At 37.0% G+C, this 25,548-nt stretch overlaps 1 protein-coding gene across 5 annotated transcripts in view; it reads left to right on the top strand.

Annotated features, from left to right (window-relative positions):
• Positions 1 to 25,548, top strand: part of POLA1 (DNA polymerase alpha 1, catalytic subunit) — a 359,222-nt gene that overhangs the window by 193,707 nt on the left and 139,967 nt on the right. The window lies entirely within an intron of this gene.

Genomic DNA, 25,548 nt, shown 5'->3' on the forward strand with positions numbered 1-25,548 from the left:
CACTTTGATACAATTTTTTTAAATCAAATATGTTGAAACCAGACACAAGCATAAAGGTTTTGGCATTCTTGGCATTATACGGCCTCTTCCAAGCAGGATGAAGAAGGTTGTTTAATAGCAAAATGTTACTGCTTGTTCTTGATATATCCATATGTGGTTCAAAAATGTAAATAAAAGATATCCTATGTATTACAGTGCTCCATGATTCTTATAAAGTGGACACAACCACTTCTTGGGTATCAAAGTATTCAGATGTCATGGGACTAATTTAGTCACTTTTATAGTGTACAGACAAACTTAAGTATGACTCTATATATACAATGAAAATGTGTATCTACTGAAATGAGTTCATTTTCTTTTTTTGGTTGCAACATAAATCATAACTAGATCCTGGGGCAGGTTTATGGTGAGATGGGTTGGGAATGTTTCTGTGAAATGGTAAAGGATATTTGTGATTTATAGTAGTCACTGTGAGAACTTCAGATGCTCAGCACTTCTGAAAATAAGGCCTTAGGTGTCTAAAGCTGAATAAACAAAATTAGACTCTGTTTTTGGAAATTTAGTCTTTTGAATGGCTTACCAAATTGATGGTTCCTTTGGCTGAATATTACAAAAGATTTGCAGGGAAGTACAGTAGTAATAATTTGTTCTAATGGCTCCAGTTTATGTTTATGTTCTAATAGCTCTCACTTGTGTTTTGATTTTTTCTCTGTATTAGTTCTTAACACATTATTAAGTAAATGTTTCCATACTTATCACATTGCCAGTGGAAAAAATTTATCTCAATTCCTTTAAGAAATTCTTTTGAAAAAAGGTGTCTTCCTTTATATTTATTTGTAGTATTCGACGGCCCTATTTTCATAGAGCCAAACAGTTCTTTACCATGTTTAAAGTTAGTCACTTAATTAGAAGTGTGAATATGAGAGTTGACGGCATTGGCAGATGGTTTGAATAGGCAACACCACACCGAACGTAAGGGTTTGAGACCTCATATTTATAGATATGCTATTCATTTAACCTTAGCCTTGCAGAAGCTTCCTTTCAAAGTTCATCTGTTTCCAAAATGGACATTCAAATAACATAATTATTGTAACGTAATGAAATTTGTTTTATTAAGGCAATATATCAAAGCATGTAGCTTTAGGATAAAAGTTGCTTATCTGCTAAACTTTTCTAGATTTGATGCATTTAAATTATTATAATTATTTAACAAGTGCTAAGCACATTTCTAGCACTTAATGTGCAAGAAAATGTTACATGCACAGAATGTACAATACTGAGCACATTGAAAGAGACAAATTATGATCAAGTTAAGGGGAAAGAGTTAGTATTGCACTATGCTCTCTGTCCATATCAGTAAAGTTTTGCTGTAGGTTTGTTCCACATCATTATGAAATCAAGTTATAAATCAAAATGCAAAGTGCCATTGTTTGAATGCTGCCAAACGATTAGAAAGGTTCATTACATTCTAATTTTTTATATATCCTTTTCCATGGTCCATGGAAATTGTGATTGAATATAACTAATGAGCTCCTTCATGTGGAAGTTATAGAAGTGTAACAGGGAGTTCCCTGAACTTTGATACATTTTAATAGGAATGAATTGAGCTTTAGACCAGTTGATCAAATTATTTGTACAGGATTTTGAAGGTAAAAAAGCTGTATAAATGCCAAGTATCATTATTAGTCTCCAGAAGATTGAGATTACTGTGCTGCCAGATCTTATTTCCAAATAGAATAGTATTTTTAGTTTGTAAAAAGGAGATTTCTTTGAGTTGGACAGGAAACCTTTATTGTATCTCAGTAACAGTTAGAGAGGCAGGTGCTCTGTGAGCTTCATATCTCTTTTATCCAGTACTTCTAATAGCTGTGTAACAGTTGGAGTTGAACATTTTCAAATGGGATGTTTGGGATAAGTGAAATATATAATCTTCTAAACTATAATGACATACATTCTGAGTAAAACTTTGGATGAAACTTTGAGACTTGGGTGTAGCGGATCGTTGTTGGAATGGCTGCACCCTTCAGTTATGGAGGAAGTTGTACGTAAAACAGAAATATATCTATATAAAAATTTAGTATTTTGTTTTAACCTTGAAAATATAGTAAACTACATTTTATGAAGGTAACAGTGCCTAGATTCTGATGATTTCTTAACGCCTGTTCCAAAGCCCATTGGAAACAATGTGAGTCTTTCCATTGAGTTCAATGGGCTTTGAATCAGGCCCTTAAGGATTTCAGACCACTCCTCCCTCATTCCTTATTCTGTTTAAGTGGCTTAAAAAGTCCAGCCTTGTAAATTTATCATGAAAATTTACCAGGTTAGGTACAAAATCTCTTTGTCATGGTGCTGATAAAAATCAAATGATATTTTCCTTGTAAAAGACAAAACAAAAACAAAAAACAAATAATTACACCATGGAAGTGGGCAAGTAGAACTGTGCAAGCCTGCTATAATTCCTACTATTTTAACACATGCATTCACCTTTTTGTAAAATACATTTCTTTGTTGCTAAAACCAGCCAGTTTCCATTTGAACACTGAAATATTGTTTAGCTACCACAAACCGCATTTAGCATTATTCCAATAGTTAATTCCTTAATATTAAATAACATACACCCAGCCTTGATCTTAATTATTTATTTGTAACTGCAAATATATTAAGCCAAGATGACATCCAAAGATTTTAGTTTCTTTCCAGAGCTGCATTATTCTTTTGAAAGATTGAACTCAGGTTTTTTAAATTCTGCTGCAGAAAAGCAAATAGAGAGAGAGAAATAGCTAATCTAAATTGGGAAATGAAGAGGGCTTTTTTAAGCATGAAAATTTCATCATCTTGTCAGCTGGCAGAATGCCTGCTGTGTGGATTCACAAAGGCTAAGAATTACACTTTCATGAAATTTTCCTCACTAACTGCCCTGGTTAATTTGAAAGATAACCCACTGTTTTAATTCATTCCTCAATTGGGCGGTGCAGGTTTTATTTTTCATCTGACAAAGCATTTGTGTTAATCGTTTTGGCCCTCTACTAGACACTCTTGGGATTGTGCTTTTACAATAAACGTGTCTGTGATAGCTCTTTAGTCTATTATACTTACAATAGATCCATAGAACTGGTAATTAATTCTGTACTGCTTTGGAAGTGGGAAGAATAGGTGTAGCTCTGTCAAGTGCTGCTGGGAAGTTTGTTTAGCTGGTTCATTTTTGAAGTGTTACCCTCAGCCATCAATGAAACATCCATGCTGGAGAGAGGCTAGGACAGAAATCCATGACCATAAATGAGTAAACAAACCCAACTTTTACCTTGAAGAGTAGAGTCACTTAATTTATGGTATCTGCCTCTAATTCCTATGTTGAAAAAGTATAACAGAAACTTCCCGTTTAAATATTTGTCTATAATGTGGGGACACATTATAGAAAGAGTTTGGGGAATAAAGGTTAGCTATTCTATTGCCTTTAACAAACCCCAGGAACATCCCAATCCATAACCATAAGAAAACTGGAGAATCTAACACTTAGCACCCCTAAATACCTTCCTCATATTTCCTTTGGTTATTAAGAGAAGAAATGGATTACCAATTTAATATCCACAAATTGAAGCTAAAAACGGAGTACATTACACATGCCATCTGACTGATAGCAAAGTTCACCTTGCATTGAGTGGGTTGTTGATGAAGAACTATTACCACACAATTACCTGTTCTTTTAATGTGCACCTGTGGTGCATCAGCAGCATGTCTGTAGTTAAGGGATAGGTTTAAATATAAGGAAGTCTCAAGTTTATTTCCCATTAGTTCACAATTACTAACACTGTAAAACCTGTTTTGACTTATGCATCTTTGTTTTATGTACAATATTTATTTTAAAAAATGCAACTAGCCTTAAAATAAGGTGTAACAAAATGCCTTTATTTCACAGCCCTTGTCCACTGAACCACTATACCCCACAGATGAAAGTGAGTTTGAAGGCTGTTGAACACTGATAAATAACTTTGTGCTGTTCTGCTGTGAAAATTCAGTGTTCAATAGCCCTCAAAATTTCTCATTTCTTACCTGTGGTGGGGTGGTCTGCTGCTGGCACATTAGGTCTCAGTATAAATCATATAGGTACCCTAGTTGAAGTTCTCTTGAATTATTTTAGTTCTTGTCTATATCTTGGTTTTTGCATTAATATTTAGCACATTTAGAAAGGTGAACTTTTTTTAAAAAAATGCCAAAGAAGTTATAAAAAGCATGTAAATATTGAGATTTCAATATGTACCAACATAACAGTACAAAGATAACAGGTCTGGTTCTGAACCTGGAATCTCCCACACTGCAATCAAATGCATTGCCAACAAGCTACAGGTGGACACCACGTGAACAGGTAAACATATGATTGTAAGGAATGTGATGACTGTTCTGTAATCATGTTCTCCCAAGATTAATCTGTTGTAAGCTTTTTGGTACTAGTAACTTTAGGGTGTTTAAGCATTTGATAATGAGTAAATAAGACCAAAACACAGGAGAAATTAAGAGGTCAGTTGAGGAAGGTGTTAGTCAACTATGATGAGAAGCTGCTATCAAGCATGAGTATTGACTATTATGGGAAATACATTATCTACTATATATACATGGATTTGTGAGGCTTTTGCAGAGTTTGGAATTACATCATTGTAGTCTCGCTTTATGAATCAAACACGACGGTGATGTTTCCATAATAGGGGAAGCTTCCAAGTGAAGGCAGAGCTGAAAACAATTGCAGTGCAAAGGAAAGGTAAAAGACTAACATTGGTTCTGTTAGTGGTTCCAAAGGGCCTAAGAATGAATGAAAAGAAAATCTCCCATCAAATTCTCAAGATTTTCTTTGGTTTTTAGTTGGTTTGCCCAATAGCATCGCCTCTGTGTTTTCTTCATTGAGACTGACAGCTAATTTCAGCCAGAACCCTATTTTGGCTAATCACTAGGAAATAGGAGGTTTACTGTTCAACGAGGAAACAATCAAAATACTGATAGTATTGTAGGCCAAACAATCTTAGTCTTCCCTAGAAGCTCATATGTACACTGGACTGGAGATAAGATGAGATCCTTTGGGAAACCATATGGGCCCTTTGGAATGATAAGCAGTTATTCATCACATATTTCATTGAGATTGGGTGAAATTCGGCTTAGAAAATAGGGTATGTTTATCCTTTTCTACCTGCACAGTGTAAGAATGTGCATAATTTTAACTGCGCCATTATTGACCCACTGTTCCAATGACTGGACAGAATTGTCTCTCTGAGTGTTATGGAAGTAGTGAAGTCCACTTCTGAGTGCATACTATTGAAACTAGTCCATTAACAGAAACAGTGACATGCCTTGGCTGCAGCCTGGAGGTCATGATAACGATGACAAAGTGGTGCATGTGCGATAAGAGAGGACAATCATAGCCTCATTCTAGACTTGACTGTTTCCAAAGCAATTTCAATAGCCAACCAGGAACCAATACTGGAATTCAGATTTTCATATTCATGTAATTCTCTTTTAGCATTAATTGTTGAAATACGTATTTACATCTGTCTAGGCTTAGGCTTTTTGCTGTCTGCCATTCAAATTCTTAATGTAATTTTGGATAGAAAAGGACCTCTAAAGTGTAAAACACTTGAGATATGACGAGGATTATGAGTCCAATAATTAGTTAAATTTGGGTATGTCTAAAATTTATGAAACAAAGTTGCCAATTCTAACTGTAATTTTGATTGCTATACTTGCACCTCTGACTCAAAGCAAATAATGCTCTTTACAGTGAATTATCAAACAATCAAATACATCTATGCTACTAAGTGAAGCTCTTACTTTTGGAGGCCATTTTAATCATCTTGCTGGAAGATCATCCAAAATGTAGTCCATTGACCTTGAACGTCTTATCTTACATATGGCAGAAGATCCAAAAAGTCTCTAGAGTAGAAGAGGTCACACTTCCACCAGATATGACTTCCCTTCCCACCTTGCCCTGCTCAGTGTCCTGCTTCCATAGAGGCAACAGGCATTTTTGTCAATATGTGTTGTTTTTACCAAAATGTTTTCTTACAAGTATAGAATCCTTTGGTTTGACACTACTTTTAGAAAGTTATGGGATGTTTTTGAAAGTTGGTATTGGTATTGGAGAGAGTGAGGGTCTGTGTTAGTATGCATGGTCTCTTCTCAACTACAGCAGCCAAAGTAGCAGATAAGTCTCTTAATGCCATTGGTAAGGCCTCCTCACTGCCAGACCTAGTGGTCCGTGCTCAAAGGCCTCAGGAGGTTAAGGAACAGACAGTAACATTAACTGCTAATACACCTCCTGCACAGGGAATACAGTCTAACCTTCACATTCAGCTGTCAGAGCAGGTAAGCCTGTCTATGCTAAGTGCTAAGACAAAGTAAGTTGGGCAGGTACTGGAACAAGATAAGAAGCCATCTGTACTGTTACTATCAGCAGAAACCTAAGTGTCTGTACCTGAGGTTTACTGACACTAATCAGAGGTATTAATTCCCAAAAAGATTTTTATAGTTTTTACAGCACTGGGGGGTAAGGCGGGAGGGGATAAGTATTTTGTACCAAGAATCCTTTTCCCTGAACATTTTGGTTTATTCGTCTTTTTAGTGTCCCCTTGCTTCAAGAAATTTTTCCATTTCAGTGAATCCTTGAAAGTCTCTAGACAGCAGAAAAAAGCAGCTAATGGAAACAAAAAAGTCTCTATCATCCAAGTATTCCCCAATTCATCATTCCATGGAGAAGAAGAAAGGGATTAAATAATGCAAATTAGCATTCTCTGTTCCTTCTAAGAGTCCAGAAAATGTATTCGCCCAAACTTCATTGGACATATCTTCCTCTAATTCTTTCCTTTTCTCAAAACAAAAAGAAAAAAGGGGAAATATCAGATATAAAGATATATTATCTTCTCTATTTGTCCAAGAAGGAAAGTGAAATATCTTCTTCACAATTATAAGAATCGGTCAAAGGACACCACAGATACATAGGTTTTTCTTGCTTTTAAGAAAAATACAGTAGCATCTTTGAATCTTCGGAGGAAGGAAGCAGAACCCTCAAACAGAAAAAGTTATTTTTTCCCCTCCCCTCTTTTTTAAACAATCCCAGAAACTATTGATTTCTGGAATAGATTCAACATAAGATGACCTTGCAAAGTGGAGACACTGTCTTAACAGTTTCCAAATTATGTAAAATTTTGTGAAGCTGAAATATGCTAAGGTAAAGTTCACACACCTGTCAAAGTACTCTTTTCATTAGCAAAAGACAGTAATTCCTTCTGATGAGGGCCTCTTTCCTGAGGATCCTTGGTGCAGAATGATTTTTAGTTTCCTTAGGGAGGAGGTTCTTTGGAGTTCTCTGCTGCATCTATCCTACTTTTATGTCTTTTACATGTTCTGTTATATGTGTTATCTGTGCTGTATGCAGCTCTATTTACATTTTATGGTAAAAGTTAAAACTGTCCACCAAGAAAATATCTCTGGTCACTTATTACTGACACCTTCCTAAATGCTATTATTTTCAACAAGAAACTTTTCCTCTAATGAAATGACCAATGTGTGCTTGAGGAGAGGCAATTGCCATATCAGATGGATCTTAGCAACTACAAGATTTGCAGTGGTTCAGTGAGGCCCTCAAAAATGAGGTAGCAGAAAATGCAAGAAAAGGAAAGCATATTACTAAATTAAAGAGTCCCTTTTGTTAATTTAATTCTAGACAGTTTAGAAGCATACCACTTTATCAGTACAAAAAATACAGATTTTGGTCCAAACCACTTAGGGAAAGTAGAGGTCAAAGACCAAGCGCAAACAGACCAATTGCATGACTCCAGACACTCAGTGCACCTCCTGAGAAGGTAGTATTCTTGACCCAGTCTCAGAAAATGAGCTGTCACAGTAGGTTCCGAGGGCAATGTAGTAATGTTTACCAAAGTTCCTTCTCCATCCTTTGTACCACCTTCAGTGATCAGGAACCTGGAACAGGTAGCTTTTATGGTGCAGGCAATTCATAAACTCCTGTCAGTTGGCACAGCAAAGGCAGCCACTACTGAGTTATGCACTTCTCAGGCATTACTCTTATTTCTTCTTCTGAAATGGCCCATTGAGATCAAATCAGTGCTGGGCTTCAAATGGCTCATCAGGTCAATAGAGAAGCCTTCCTTTAGGAGGGAGATATTGGTGTGAATTTCAGCAGTCATGGACAAAAAAAATTTGAGACATTATTTCAGCTTAACCAGTTCCTTTCTTCATGCCTTTATTTGCTCCGTTTACAATTGGCTTTCTTCACTCTGTTTTCAGGGCTATCACTCTACCTAACCCTACCAAGGCAGAATTATATCTTTTGATGTCACTGAATGTGTAAATCAGGTCCTTTTACTAGTGACTGTAGGACATCTATCTTTTTCCTTACGTGAATGACATTCTGATAAAGGTCCAGACAAGAGAAGAAGTAAATATAAACATCCAAGTAGTCATGAAAACCCTCCGGTCCCGTAGATTTGTTTAAATTTAGAGAGAACAAGTCTAATACCCAGTATAGTTTTAGATCATCCAGGAGTAAACAAAAGAGATGCTCTTCAAGCAAGAGTAGTCCTATCTGAAGAAAGGAGCCGGGAAGCTGTAGTCTGATATACATCCACTACTGAGCAGTAAGCATCCAGCTGCAGCCTCTCTTCTATGGGTTCTGGGCATAACAGTGTCCTTGAGAGAGTTGCTACAGTGGGGAATGTTTCAAGAATGCCTCTCCATTTGTGACAGGTTTCAGAGTAGCAGCCGTGTTAGTCTGTATCTGCAAAAAGAAAAGGAGGACTTGTGGCACCTTAGAGACTAACAAATTTATTTGAGCATAAGCTTTCGTTGTCTAAATTTGTTAGTTTCTACGATACCACAAGTCCTCCTTTTCTCTCTCCGTTTGTGTAACTGTGTTTTGCACAAAAATTGAGATCACAATCAAAAAGAAACCTCACATTCTTCCCCTGTCCCACAACATGACAGCATTCTTTGTTTGGTGTACATACTCAAATTAGATCATAAGAGATGCTAGTCTCCAGAGCTGGGGATGTGCATGGGAAGCAGAATTTTATTCCTGGAGTGTGATCTAAGGGGAGGGTGGGGACCCACAGTGTAATTTTTTTTTTCCATGATTTGATTAGTTTTACAGAAGTTTGTAGGACTGAAGCTAGATGTGCCGGCTATACAAGAGCTGTGTATTATTCACTGATCAAGACAGATAACAGCTCGATGATGAGAGAATTTAGACAAGTAGCATGAGTGCCTTTCAGCTACTCACTCTACATCAGGAATCAGTAGCCCTTTTCTTTTGGGCAGAATGGAATATTCAGTCCCTTGAGGCCATACACCGAGAATACTAGAAATATAAGGCTGAAAAGCACCTTAAGAAGAGACATGCACTGATGCAGGATCGAATAAACCTAGACCGTCCCTGACGGCTGTTTGTCTAACCTGTTTTTAAAAATGGCCAGTGATTGGGATTCCACAACCTCCATTGGAAGCCTACGCCAGAGCTTAACTATGCTTATAGTTAGAAAGTGTTTCTTAATATCTAACCTAAATCTTCCTCCCTGCAGATTAAGCCCCTTGCTTATTGTCCTGCCTTCCGAGGATATGAGGAATTGATCAGTCCTTTTTATAGCAGCCTTTATAATGTTTGGAGACAGTTATCAGGTTCCCCTCTCAGTTGTCTTTTCTGAAAACTAAACATGCACAGTTTTCTAAACTGATTATCATTCCTGTTACTCTCCCCTGCACTCTTTCCAATTTCTCCACATCTTTCCTAAAGTGTGGTGTCCACAATTGGATACAGTACTTCAGTTGAGGCATCACCATGCTAAGTAGAACGCGACAACTACTTCCCATATCTTGACACGCCAGTTAATACACACCAGAACATTAGCCTTTCTTACAGCTGCATTGCCCTGATGACTCATTCAGTTTATCTGCTAGAGTACCCCAGATCCTTTTCAGCAGCACTATCACCTAGCTAGTTATTCCCCATTTTGTAGTTGTGCATTTGATTTTTCCTTCCTAAAGGAAGGACAATTTGCACTTGTCTTGAGTGAAATTCATCTTGTTAAATTCAGACCAATTCTCCAATTTTTCATGGTGGTTTTGAATTCTAATCCTGCCCTCCAAAGTGCTTGCAACCTCTCCCAACTTTGTATCTCTGCATATTTTATAAGCATACCCTCCACTCCATTATCCATGTTATTAATGAAAATAATGAATAGCACTGAACCCAGGACTGACCCCTGTGGGACCTCACTAGATACATCCTCCCAATTTGACAGTGAACCGTGGATGATTACTCTTTAAAGTACAGTATTTCAACCAGTTTTGCACTTATAGTTTTGCACTCCCCTTATAGTAATTTCATCAAGACCATGTCTGTAGTTAGCTTATGAGAATGTCATGTGGGACTCAACTCAAAATATATCACATCTGTTGCTTCCCCCCATCCACTAGGACAGTAACAATGTCAAAGAAGGAAATTAGGTAGGTTTGGCGTAATCTTTTTTTTTTTCTTTACAAATCCATGCTGGTTATTCCTTATAACCCTGTGTTTCTCTGGGTGATTCCGTAATGGTTGGTTAATTTGTTCCAGTATCTTTCCTGGTATCAAAATTGGGCTGTGAGTGGTATATAATTCTCTGGGTGCTATTGGTTCCTCCTTTTTAAAGACAGGAACCATGTTTGCTCTTCTCCAGTCCTCTGGGACCTCACCTGTCCACCTGGAATTCTTGAATATAATTGCTAACTGTTCCAGGATTCAGAGTAACAGCCGTGTTAGTCTGTATTCGCAAAAAGAAAAGGAGTACTTGTGGCACCTTAGCGACTAACCAATTTATTTGAGCATGAGCTTTCGTGAGCTACAGCTCACTTCATCAGATGCATACCGTGGAAACTGCAGCAGACTTTATATACACACACACAGAGAATATGAAACAAGGACAGTGGGGTGGGAGGAGGTATTGTTTCATATTCTCTGTGTGTGTGTATATAAAGTCTGCTGCAGTTTCCACGGTATGCATCCGATGAAGTGAGCTGTAGCTCACGAAAGCTCATGCTCAAATAAATTGGTTAGTCTCTAAGGTGCCACAAGTACTCCTTTTCTTGTTCCAGGATTGTTGCAGATAGTTCCTTAAGGATGAATTTAATCAGGCCATGCTGCTTTGAATACAACTAACTTATCTAAAACATTCTTTAACCTGTTCTTTCCCTGTTTTGGCTTGTGTTCTTTCCTCCTTATTATCAGTATTAATTGCATTGAATATCTGGTAACCATTTACCTTTTTAGTGAGGACTGAAGCAAAATACGCATTAAACTCCTCAACCTGCCTGTTGTCTTTACTTATTAGCTCTCCTTCCCTGCTAAGTAGAGGATCTACACTTGGCTTCATCTTTCTCTTGTTTCTTATAGCCTTTTATGTCCCTTGCGAGGTGTAACTCATTTTGTGCCTTAGCCTTTCTGATTTTGTTCCTACATGCTTGTGCTGTTCTTTTGTATTCCTCCTTGTGCAATTCTTCCATGTTTCCACTTTTTGTAGATTCCTTTTTGATTTTCAGGTCATTAAAGAGCTTCTGATGGAGCCATATTGGCCTCTTATTGTTCTTCCTATCTTTCCTTCACGTTAGGATAGTTTGCTGTTGTGCCTTTAATATTATCTCTTTGAGAAACTGCCAGCTCACCTAAACTTCTTTTTTCCCTTAGATTTTCTTCCCATTGGACCTTACCTACCAGTTCTCTGAGTTTGCTAAAGTCTGCTTTTATTTAAGTCACTTGTAATTATTCTGCTGCTCTCATTCCTTCCTTTCCTCAGAATAATATCTATCATTTTATGATCACTTTCACCCAAATGTGCTTCCTCTTTCATATTTGCAACCAATTCCTCCCTGTTGGTCAGAATCAAGTCTAATATGGCTGTCGTCCACTTTGTGGTGCAAAAATTTGTCCCCAATACATTCCAAGTACTTACTGGAAATTTTGTGTTTTACCATGTTACTTTTCCAACAGCTGTAAGTCCCCGTTACAACCAGATCTTTTGTTTTGGATATTTCTGCTGTTTCTTCTAGAAATGTCTCATCTTCCTTCTCTGATGGCCTATAGTAGACTTTACCATGACATCACCCCTATTTTTTCCTCCATTTATCTTTATCCAGAGACTTTCAACTGGTTTGCCTCTCACCTCCTTCTGGAACTTGGAACAATTGTATATATTCTTGATTTGTAATGCAACACCCTTTTTCCATTTTTTTTCCTGCCTGTCCTTCCTGAAAAAGCTTATACCCCTCTATACCAATATTCCAGTCATGAGATGAATGCCACAAAGTCTCTGTGATGCCAATTAAGTCATAATTTATTTTATGTTCTAATACTTCCAGTTCTCCCTGTTTAATCTCCCTACTTTTTGCATTTGTATATGGACATCTAAGATGTTGAGCAGAATCCCCCACTGATTTTCCTCTTGTTGCTTCTATGATCCTGTTGTAATGTTCCATGTCCCCCCACAACATCTAGCTCTCTGTTAAGGTTGCCTTTTGAAAGACTGTGACAATGCCAGAGCAGATTAGCTAAGAAGAAGAAAGGTTGATAAGGATGAATGGAATCTTCACTATGCTATCTTCCAAAAAAAAAAAAAAAAAAGTAAAAAGGTAAATGTAATATTCTCGTCTGTCCTTTTCCTGAGACCAAGAATATTTCAAAAGATTGAATCTAACAAGCTGAGAATAATTTTGGAGAATTATTAGTCCAGGAAATCCTGGTACTTCTTGATAGTAGATTTTCTCTGCCTCTTCCCCTGAGACTCCATCCAGATCTTCTGTCTCAGGGCCTGGAGCTTCATCCCAGTCCCTTGACAGCTTGAGTTTTTGAAAAGAATGCACAAAAAGATTGAAGAAGGTGAATCCGACTACATCTTGCAGTCTTTTAGGAAACCATAAACCACCATTTCATATTCTAGGGTCTCAAGAAGGTTTTGATACTAGTGCTGACTAAAACACACAAATCCACTTGTGTTTTACATTGTCTTCAGGATGATATAGACTTTAATCTATTAGTTGTCTTCACCTGTTGCTATTTGAGAAAAAAATTGATCCTTATCAGAATTCTAGATTTACTTTGGTTCCCACTATGACCAAATTCATCTGAACAGCCAAACTTAAAATTTTCCAAAAATACCTACATTTCCTGCATGGAAAGTAAATCTAGTTTAGAAAGTCTGAGGAACCTTAAAGCATCTTTTTTAACAAAACCACCTTCTTTGTAGCAATAACATCTGCAAAGAGTATCAAACATCAAAGGCCAGTGTTTCACTGGGATGAAACTATGATTCACTAGGATAATAAATATTTTGCACAGCAACTGAATTTATTCCTGAAAAGAATGGTCAGTTTAATAATCACAAGCGATTATTCTACCTTTTTTTTCTGTCCTAATCCTCCACAACCCAGAGAAAAACATTGATTTAATTTTGATTTTTGCAGAGCAATTCAATTTTTTTAAACAAGATTGGAAAACAATTAAAGAATGAGTAGTTCAGAATTGAAAAACAAGGAATATTGAACTCTTGGATGGCATCACCCATTTATTCCACCTAGTCACTAGTGGCTTCCTGGGAGGAAAATGCATCAACAGAAAAGACTAGCAACATAGTGATATGGTTGACCCTGTTCACCTTGGTGCAGCATTAGAAAAGAGATGGGCATTCTTCCTCTAATGATTTCTTTGGGAGAATGGTCCTGAAAGCTTCAGAAGATGAAGTTTAAATTTAGATAAGAGAGCAACAAAATCTTTTCCCATAATCTGTTTAAATGGGCATTTCTTTCCCCTCCCTGTTCCCTTAATTTGCACTGCTAGTCACACCCCAGCTGTGAAGATTAGTAGACATGCACTTGTCCAAGTAAGAAAACTTTGCCATATCTGATTTTATTTCACTGATGAAAATGTGAACAGTAAGCTCATCCCTCCCCTTTTTGGTTTGATGGAAAATTATAATAGCAGAATCCTCAGTTTGGACTATGTGTATTTTTATTCTGGAAAAAAAAAGTATAAATTTCCATACATCTTAGGTACATCCTTTATCTCACTTCCCTCACCTGCATGGTTTTGAAACATTGCGTGTAGTTATAAGTTGATATTTCTGTATTTTAACATTTTAAATTTTGAAGAAATTCTTGGCTTTGGAAGAGGTATCTGAAAGCACGAGGTAGGAAGTGGAGTCAAGTGGAAATGTTTCCTCATCAACTCTGCAGTCTGCCTCTGTTCCTCTGAGTGCAAGGCAACCCAGCTGTGAGGCTTGCTGGCCATACTCTTATCAGAGAGAGAGAGAGAGAAAATTATCAAGGAAGATAAAATTCCTCTCTATCAATTCTATCCTTACGTAAATTCAGCCTTCTGAGTTCCCATACGTGAGAGTGTAACTTAATTTCCAAATTACATGATGAAAGCACATCTGTCCCAAAATTAATACCTCTTGAGAATATCATAATTGTATATACTGAAAATAATTAGTATCTGTAATTTGCAAGTCATAAATGTCTAATTTTTAGCGAAGTTGTTTGTTTCCATTTAAGATAAATTCCCAATTTAAGATCCAAGGCAACATTCAAATGTACCTCACAGGGGCCAAAATTGTTCTTTCCTTCTTTTCTTTTTAAATGCTGCAAAGAAACATAGTGATTTATGTTGTATTCTATTGTAGAGAGAACATCCCAATTTTAAAAATATTCTGAGATTCCTTTAGTAAAATACTGTTCATTGGATAGTACCTAACCACTTTTTTTCCCTCACATTGAGGCAACTGATGTCAAATTTCTAATAAAACTAGGAACCACCAAATGACCTAGTCTGATTACCAACTGTAAAGTATGAAGATGATTTCTTGTTCTGCTTTTTATCCAAGACAATGAAGATTATTAATTGCCACTACTTATGAAACATTAGATTCTTTACCTCCAACTGCACAAACAGAGTGATGGTTAAACACTTCCACTTCATTTATTGCAATTCCAGCTTTTAAAGCTGGCTTTGAGGCCAGCAGCAAGCAAAATCACCCAGGCGTGCGCATGCTCTCTCTCTCTTTCTGTCATCTCCCTTAGGGACACTCAATTTCCAGGATTTCGCTCCCTGAATGGAGCCGTCTACCGAGTTCCTTCTCTCCATTTGTTCCTTCCCTATCATAATGGAGCAGAACAAGTGGAATAAGCTTGAAGTCCAGGAGGTTCACCATATGCAAGGAGACCCTCTCAGGATCACCAAAGAAAGTTGCACTATTATTGCACTCAGCCTTTTGACCCTGGGTTTCCTTAGGGGAAGGAGATCAGAATCTGGAGGCTTATTGAGACCTTTGAATCAGAGGCACTCCACCATCAGAAAAACCCATGGAGACACCTCTGCAAGAGCAGGTCAGTCCTCTTCAGCTCTTGGGACGCATTGTTATCTGATAAGAATTTGCCACAGGTAAATCCAAAACTTGCCCGCCTCCATTCTGTCTAATCCACTTGTAAAAGACTCCATGAGGCTAGCATTAAGAACCAGGGCAGCTAACTAGATATCCAGCTGTTGCTCAGAATGAAGTCCTGAGCAGCATGTAACAATTCAAGGAGAAGCTTAATAAGATTTTAGCTAAAAACATGGACAAGCCAAAATATTTACTAGCAATGAGTGAAGTTCAGGAAAGAATAGAAGCCAGTCATCCAAAGGCAGAAGCTCTTTTCATTTCTACCCACATCAGATGTATTGGAAAAGGGCCCCTCATTTTTCTAGGGTAAGATAAGGATGTGGAACATGGAGAAGGAAGCCAAGATCATGCAATAGCCTAATCTTTCTTTCATTTCAGTTCATCTGTATAACTGCAAGAGGGTTCTCCAGAAATAGACTTGAAGGCAGGATATCCCATTCTCAGACACCTGATTTGAGCTGACTTCAGACACATTGGTACAGGAAGGACTATATCATGATTTCTCTGATGCTCAAGACTTCTCTTCCACCTCCTTCATCCTCCTCTTCAATTGTGAAAGCTGATGAGAAACTTCAAAACATCTGGAAAGCATCAAGTACTACCTAGAGTCAGCGGCAGTTAGAAACCTGTCTTTCAGTAGGAAAGGTCTTCAGAACTTTCTTCTATTTCTTCACAGAAAGAAACAGAGGAGGGGAGGGATTTAGGTCATCCCTCAAGAAACTGAACAGGCTGATGAAAAAGATGAAATTCAGAATGGATCTTGTTCCCACGAACTCCAGTTTCTCCAAGAGATAATCTAATTCTGTTAGGTCTAGCAGAAGTTTATTGGCATATTCCAATTGTTCCGTGATACAGAAATCACTGTCAATGAAATGTTACCTTTTGAGTCCCCCAGGACGCTTCCAGGCTACTGACAGTAGCCTGGCTAAATAATCATTTATACCTTTTATTAGATAATATGATTATGAGAACATTGCTGCTAGAGACATTACAGGAAGTAGTGTTGCAGAGCCTCTCTGTGCTTTAAACGTGGTAACCCAATCCTATCTTCACTACCTGGCAGCTGCCCACAGTATTATAGGCTCTGATGACCCTTCATTTGACTGGTGGCCTCTAATTCTCTGCATAAAGATGAGCTTTCTATTTGTATCAAGTTGGCAAGGATAGTCTATGAAATGTCAGCTCTTGGAGGCTGTGAATCATACCGCATCTTCCATGCGAATGAGATGATTCATATTCCAGAGTCTTTCATAACTCATAACCATGATTAACTCTGCCATGCAAACATCAGAGGAAATACTTTTTTTTTTTAATGTTGTCCAAAACCTTAACACCTGAAGGAAAAAAGCATTGCATGTGCTAGATGTGGTGAAAATCCAGGTTAGTCAACAAATTCAGAAAAACGGCTTGGTTTCCTTTCACCTAAATGCTCATGACTGAGAGTATCTAAATCCTCCTTTGTTCGGTGAATGAAACGCTTATACCATTAAAGCCTGTTTAGTCACAGATAACATTTCCAGACGGAATTGGCACCCTCTCCTCATAATCAATGGTAGGCTTCTGGGCAGAAGGGGCATCAGCCGGCAGAAAGGAAGTTTTTAAAGCGTTAATGACAGCACTATTAAGCTCTGCAGTTTTCACCATAGGCACTGACTTTTATTTTTCCCTGGGGTGTTGCACCTCAAGGCTCTGCCCCCACTCCGCCCTTTCCCCTGTGACCCTGCCCTCATTCCACCTCTTCTTGGCCTCTCTGTACCCTCTTCTCCAAGAGGCCCTTGCTCTGCCTCTTCCTGCCACCACCCCACCCCAAGGCCCCACCCTCACTCTGCCTCTTCTTGCTCCAAGCCCTCCCCGGAGCCCACCATGTCAGCGCCTCTAGTTTTCACCTTGATTCCTCTGCAGAAACATTCTTTGTTGGGAAGGCGATCCAAGTGGTAGTCCTAAAATAGAGTAGTAATAACGTATGGATAGGAAAGGATAACGCTTCATTCAATCTTACTTCATTGTCAACAGAGCAACACTTACTTTATACACCACTAAGGATCTGGCCTTTGGTGTTGATAGACCTTTGTGTTCTTCTCTGAAATATATGGAACCCCAAGAGGAAAACTAATTCCCTTTTTGGGGCATGTCGTCTCAGCTTCAGAGGAAAGAAACACAAAAGTTCCATTGTATTACAGAGGCCAGTAAATCTCCAAAAACAATACAGGTTCATGTATTAGATTTACCTTGACATCTTGGGCCAAAAGTCATCAGTTTCTGTGGAAGAAATCTGTGAATCAACCATCTGGATGAACTAGCTTGTCATGTGTTCATTAGTTCACTTAGAAGCTGGGCCTGAGCCCTCATCTGATGCAGCCTTGAGGCAGGAATATATTTCATGCCTGGTATCCTTAACCTTTTCAAAATTCACTTGATTTTCCTTATATTCCTAGATAATTTTCTTCCTTCCTTCTTGCATTTATTATTCTATTTTCCCCCATGTTTGATGAGTGGCTAACCTAGATTAGAGTTTCCTATATTTATCCATTTCTTTCCTTAGAGAAGGTATCTGATCCAGCCCCACTTACTGCTGTAGTTCAACGCTGGTTGTTTTGTAATTTCCTTTTCTGAAAGCAAAGTTGTATCAGTTATAGTCCTGTGCTATAATTATTGTCAGACATTTAGTATCTTGTAATATTAACTTTTACCTAATATTGAAATACCATTATTATCTTCACAATTTGCAGGTTCGGAAGAACTTTTTCTTATCAGGAAGTAATAGGAGGGTCCTTCCACCCTGTTTCAGTTTTGTCAGCTTTAGATGTCTCCAGAACTACAAAGTGAGAGGACCCTACCCATCAGTCAGTTCAAGAGACCTGAGGTCTTGGATAGGAGAAACAGAGAGAGAAAGCAAATTGCCTGTCTTTTGTAATGAAGTTAGCAATAAATATGACATGTTAACTTTTATGAGAGATTACTTTTTACCACTGAATTAAAGTGTAATATGTTGCTTAAAGAAGACGTACTAGGTAGCGTTTTGTTTTTCTTTAGTCTATAAAACTCAGTCACCATTTTCAGGAACAAATATTGCTAAAGACACCAGATTGTAAAATCTTTGCTACTTCTTCAGAGAGCCTTGGGGCCATCCTCTGATATGTAATTACTTTTACATCAGTCACAAGAGAAAGACAAGAATGCGCTTTCCTTGAACTTAACAGTTTGGGCAATTTTCTGTAATCCAGTAAATACAAATTGTACCCTGATTATCCTTCTACATCTGTCAAGGAAATTTTAATGGATGAATGAATGAGTCAAATGTATGCATGGAAATATACAAATGTGCAAAATATGGGTCTAATTACAAGGCTGCTGAATTTACACAAGGTCAGGTAAACAAGGCACCAGTGTAATGATTATTAATTGTTAATAATGCCTTTGGGAAAACATTCTCATGTCTCTTCTGAACACCTAACAGTTTTGCCTTTTCAGTCATATGAAACAGCCAGATCAGTTAATAGTAAGAGCAAAAAGGCATTCATTTCTCCTCTTTCTACCTCACCTTTGTAATTGGTTACTACTACTTTCAGAGTAGTACGCAAGATGAAAGCTAGATTTTCAGGACCATGTTGAAAATGAAAAGTACATTTTAGATATTTTGAAATAGAATTCTGAAGTAAAGTTTTTGTGAAATAAATTAATGTAGCTTTTACTCACACACACAGTAGTGAACTAGCCGCTGTCCCCTCTCATAACAAAATAGAGCTCCTTTTTGTTTTCTTTCAAGATAGCTAGTGCCATCGAAAACACAAACTGGATACTAACAAAGACAAATTGAAGCCTCCCTTTTTATATGCTTACTATTTATGGTAAATTTGGCTCCCTTTCTGTTTTCTAGAATACTCTAATTTTGGTTGAAGAGCTGTACCAACAAATGATTTATTTTAGATTCTTCGAACTGCTGCAATAACTGTTTCCCCTGAACCTTGTGTGACTTATTCAGTAGACTGCTGTATCATTACAAACGCTGCATAATTAATTCTCCTTTTCCACTATGAATAACACTAGAATCATAAAAGGCCACATTTACTCTGTGAAATGAAAGTTGTGCATCCAGGTAATCTTGTTTGGATCAGATCCTGGGAAAATATTTATTTGTGTTTTTTAAAACTTTTGGTTATTAATCAGTTTGGTCCCATAAATGCAGGTTGGGAAACTGAATAATTGTAAGCATAGGAATTTTTGTACCAATAGTGGAGTAGTGGCCTCTCTAGCCTAGTATTCTGTCTCTGACACTGGCTGATACCAAGTGCTTTAAAGAAAGTTCAAGAAACTCCACCATGGGAAACTTTGGAATAAGCTGTCCACAGGGGAAGTATCCTCCTAATATAGTTTAACTGTGAACATTCTCACACGTATGAATGTGTAAACCTTTTGTGAATTGTGCTGTTTTCAGTGATACCTTATGGCAAGGAGTTCCACAGGTTATTTTACACAATGTTTTAAGAATTTCCTTTAATGGTTTTAAATTTTTGTTTCCTTTCCATTTCACTGACATTCCTTTTTGAAATTGTGATAAAAGGTAAATCAAGAGCCTGATTTGCCTTCTCCATACTAATCATTGTCTTATATCCATCATGTGCCCTCTTGTTTCTTTTTTAAACCTAACTAGTCCTAGTCTTTTCAGTCTGTTCTCGCACGGAAACTTTTTCATGCCTATAAATCATTTTCATTGCCTGTCTTTCATACCTTTTTTCTATTTTTGCTATTTCTTGTTTGAGATGGGGCAGCTCAGAACTGAGCATTGTTTTCAAGATGACAATGTAATATCAGTGTACATAATGACATAGTTTAACGGTCGAGTCTACAAGATTTTACCAGTTGCTAAACTGTTTTTGCTGTTAAGACAGGGCTAAGGCTGGAGTTAACACATCCAGAACTACTCCTTGCACCTAGAACACGACACTAAAGTATTCTCCTGAATTTGTTTAACATTACCAGTGATAGTATTTAGGTAACCTTATGACAAACCCTTTCATTGTTTAGTTTAATCTTACTATTAAAAAAGTTTTTTTCCCATCTAGCTAGTCTAAACTTGTCCTCCTTTGGTTAAATTCTTTATTTTAAGTAATATGCCAGTGGTCAATCTCAAATCGGTTTCTCCCTTTATGGTTTTGTTCAAGTATTTGTAGTGTGCTACAGTATCCACACTGGACCTAATTTGTTTAGGCTATAGAAATGTTTGTCTTCAGACTTCATATCTTTCTATCCTCTTACCTTTGCTATTCTTTAGCTTCTCTTTTATCACTGTTCATTTTTATAGTGATGTGCCCAGAGTTGTACACAGTAAGTAAGGCCTCATAGATGCTATGAGGAGAGAAATGATTACCTTTAGTCCTTCATGCAATTTTTTCTACTCCTTCTCTCTCATTCACTACTCCTTTTTGATTAGCGTATTATTTTAGCATAATTTTTACTTTTCTGCTTCAGTCTCTTACTGTGAGCTCACATTTATCATCCCTTTTTTCTGTATTGTTGTTATCCAGTCATTCCTCCTTTAATATTTTTCTGTTTCTCTAATATTGCATTTTTCTAAAGTAAAATTCCATATTAATTTTTTTCCCTGTCCTCTATGGTACCGACAACCCCTCCTCCCCAATTTATATGTAACCAGGTAAACAATTTATAATATCAATTTAAAAAAAAAAAAAGCAGGGCAGGGGAGAGAGAATTTAGAAAGCTTATATAATCTGGCAGTCCTAGCAGAAGCTAAACTTTTCCATTTCTCCACACTGGGGAACTCTCAAATTTGAAATGAACAATTGTGTTAAGTTGTTTGGGTTTTCTCTTACTTCAGTGTTTAGTGGTAAGAGTTCAAACTTATTTTAAAGGGAGTATATTTAGGTCAGACTGACCTCCATTTGGGATCAGACTTTTTTCCTTCCAGACTTCTCTCTCTCTCTCTCTCTCTCTCTCTCTCTCTCTATTTTTCCAGAAGGATGAAACTAAGATTATTAGATACAACCACTTAAGTAATGTACAGAAGTAACCAAACTAATTAACCCATAAAGTTTTGATGATTTAATAACATTATTATTAATGTTCAGGTATACTTTACTTCAGTTGGTAATTCAAACTTATCATTCTTTTTAAACAGTCATAAGAGCATCATACTACAACAATGTTTGTATAATAGTTACCACCTCAAAACAAATGAAAATGTGACTACATGATTTGACTTGGCCTAGGAATAGTCACTGTTGAGATTTTCTCTTTTCTAGCCATTTGGATTAAATAAAAATACATGATCTGTTATATTACTGATTTTTCTTCCCTACAACTTTTATGCATATTGATAAGCTCAACCTATTTTGCCAACAGTTACTAATGCTATAATGCATTTTCCCATATCTCCTATCTCAAATTTTTACCGTTATTGATTGAAGATTCAATTGAGAAATGTGTTTAGAACCCTGCTTTCTGTGGTAATCATAGAAGTCAGTGGGAAGACAAGAAAATTGTATTGAAAGAAATTGTGTGCATGTGTGTTTTGTGTTTCAGCATAGATTATTTCTGCCAAAATAATAGCTGTCATTTTGTTCTTGTTATATTAGTGGCCTGTAGCTCACTACTACGCCTTTTGACTTGGTTTTGCTTTTGTCCATTTGTCTATTTGTAAGTAGAAAGAATGTTGTGAAGTGCCATAATTTGCAGAATTATTATGCTAATAAAATCAATATTTTGTTATCTATTTAATTAAGAAGTCCAAGATGGTGACCCCACTCCACCTTCGTATCAAAGCTTGCAGACCTTAACATTTGGTGACTTTGAAACTTTCAGTTCTGTTCAGTATTTTGTGTCATGCCCATCGTGGGAGGAAAAAGATGGAAAATGTATACGCTGAGCCTATAGGACTTCCTGCAGTGCTTATTAATCCTTTATGGATCATTTGAAATGTTTCTAGTTTATTTAAGCTTTGCTGCTTGTATCAGATTGTTCCTGGAAAAAAAAGAAAAAATGATCATGCTTTGAATTTTTAAAAGTGTGATCTCACTTTCAAGCAAAAGCACTTTTATGCTCCATTAGAGTTGAATTTGCCAAACTCTTACATCGCATTAACACAAGCTTTACTGGCTAGATAAATGTGTTGTTCAAAGACTGACTTGAACTTTACCAAACTGCATATTAAGATTGTGTCTTTTAATAATTTTATCTCTTGAATGTTTTTTCCGTGTAAACAGAAAAGAGAAACAAAAATATGCTATGTAGTTCTGATTAAAAGAATAGGTTTAAACTTTGCTTAGGAGAGGTGCTAGTAGGAATTTTTTAAGCTAAAGTTTAATTGAAGATTGTAGTAAAATATTTAGGCTAAATGTATCAGTGTTTTTCACCCAAGGCATACTACAGAGAAGTGTTTACAGAATTGAAGTTCTGTTTTTTTATATTTTGTTAGCATTTTTACAGTAGGTGATGTGTTCATTCCATAGTTGAGTTAGGAGTTCCCTCGTCTTAGGAGTTGTGGTTAAAAGATTCATTGTCAGGAGCTGAAAATTTTCAAGTAATTCATCTGGATAGCAAGTTAAAGACCAGCTCCTGCAATGGGAGCCAGTAGCACGGACTGGAGCACTTGTATGGAGTCCCATTGAGTTCAATCGACTCCAAACGGACTTGGGCTAGCAGATCCTGCTGCAGGATCAATCTGGAAGTGACCATGTGTCTGGATAAAGTATTTTCATGTCATGGATATAAGGTTCTTTTCTTTCCTACTTTGTTTTTGTTTACTTAGTACACCTAACACTTCTTTTTTCTCTCTTTTGATTTCCATTACTGTAGTTACAATGACTGCTTGCCTGTGTGTGAATAAATTGTTACTCCTTTTTGTATTGACATGTTTATCAAATGTCAGAATGAGTTAAACTACAAATTCTAGTTGCTTACAAGGGTCAAATCTGCCTCTCTGTGTTTCTAGCATCTGTTAGTCTAAAGATTCTTGTTTAAAATACTTTCTGCACTGGAAGTGTATGCTTCAAAGATAGCCTGTATAAGTTTTCTGCACCATAATTTATTTTTTATATTTTTGCAATGGGGTACACTTAAGCTTTTAATGAATTAAAAATCATCTCAAGTGTAAAGTCGTACTAAGTGTTAGAGAAATATAACCATAAAGATTTAACTCCTATAATTTTGTATGTGGTTTGTAACATGTTAAATAGATTATTTTAAAAATAGTATCAACATGAAGTAAAACACTTTTTGTTTTTATATGTATATTCTTTTGCATATCACTTATTGCCAGAGTAACGGAGCACCTCACTAACTATTTTATCCTTAGAACACTCCTATGGTAAAGGGAAATATTATCTCCATTTTACAGATGGGGAAAACTGAGACAGTGATTTTTCTGAAGAAGTCTGTTACAAAGACTGAATCCCAATGCCTTACCCACTAGACCTTCCTTCCTTTTAAACTCTCTGCAGGGTTTTTTTTTTTTTTTTTAAATTAATCTTTCAGAACACTTGATAAGAATGGAAAGAGTCAAAAATACTTTTTACAATGGAAAAAAGTTGAAAATAATACATCCATAGGAAAATAGAGAAACTTCAATCAGTGAAAGGAGTGAAGAAAGTACACCACTTGTATTAAAGAAGTGCCACCACTTATTCTAACTTTCCTCAAATTTCCATTTCATATCAGTAATGGAACCTTGAAAATAAATGGGAGTATCATATGTTTTCTCCTGAAAACTTGTACTGAGCAATCCATGAAATTAAGTTTTGTGCAGATTTCATCTCTCTTTTCCCTCATCGTATTTGTCTTTGGTGCTTTCTATACAACCAAAACAATTCTGTTCACAACAGTTGTTAAACTCTCATAATTGAAATTGATTGTTGCCAAACGGGGCTAAAACTACGTTTTCAAAAAACGTGCAATAGCCATAGAATAACATCCTCTACCTGGGCTAAAGCATTTTTCAGGTACTCTTTATTCAAGCTTTATTTGCACCGTATAAACAAAATAAAATCTTGGCTTCTTACAGAACAGAAGAGCTCTAGTTTAAGAGAGAAATAACTTGCCTCTGTGTTTCAAGAAGATTTAATCTGACAACCAATGCCATTTTGTCCTATGCTTTGAAAAAGATAGCAGATATTTGGAGATCAAGGAATGATAGTGGATGGCTTTGCTTCAGTCCATTTCAAAATACTATTCAAACCCTGCTTGTTACATGATTTGGCTTCATCCATACAGGCTGATGCAAACCATGTTTACCTATTGTTAAACTACGTCGTTTTGACTGAATATGTGGCCTTTGTATTTTAAAGCACAGAGCACTCAGCAGCCAGTTGATTGGGGCTCAACTGAACCTTGCAGCTGTCTCTGCCACACTGACAGTGTCTTGTGCATTACTTCTTACAAAACGCTAAGGGCCTTACTGCTGTTTAGGGCCCAGGAACCTGTCCCTAGTAATTTTTTTCCACACGCTTCAGAGCAACCTTTTTTAAGCTTTACACATAACTAGAGATGCCCTGTAATATAAGGTTGCCTGACACTTCCCATTGCAAGACCCTGTTTTCAGTTAATTACAATTTTTCCAAAATTTAACTGTTCAGACTGACATTTTCTATATTAGGTGTCTGCTTGAAGCTGATTTTTTTTTTTTTAAAGTTTCAGCAAAAATGGTTCAACCATTTCCAAGAATGAGATTGCGGGAGATGTTTTGCCCATGTGTGTGGGTTTTTATTTAAAATTTTTAGCTGTTTCATTGAGATGTGCCAGTGCCTTCATACTTTGGAGCAGGAACTCAAAATTTGGCAGAGAGGTCACCCGCATGTCCGGGATGTGCCTTTTGTCATCCCTGTGAAAATTCACTCAGATTTTGCCAACTTATAAACCTCTGAAAAATTTCAGTTCATTCATGGTCATGCAAGAGACTTGTAGAGTTTGGCAGCTAAATGTTCTGATGATTCTGCCTGTACCAAGGGTGGTCCATCTGGTCCATACTCGCCCAGCGCCAGTCTGCAACTGAACTGTGCTTGCATAATTCCCCACTTAATGATTGAATGGGCTTCATCACTGGGGCTCCAGAACTTCTGCTGCAATAATAATT

This window comes from Caretta caretta, chromosome 1 (genome assembly GCF_965140235.1).
Source record: "Caretta caretta isolate rCarCar2 chromosome 1, rCarCar1.hap1, whole genome shotgun sequence".
In the NCBI taxonomy this organism is placed as follows: Eukaryota; Metazoa; Chordata; order Testudines; family Cheloniidae; genus Caretta; species Caretta caretta.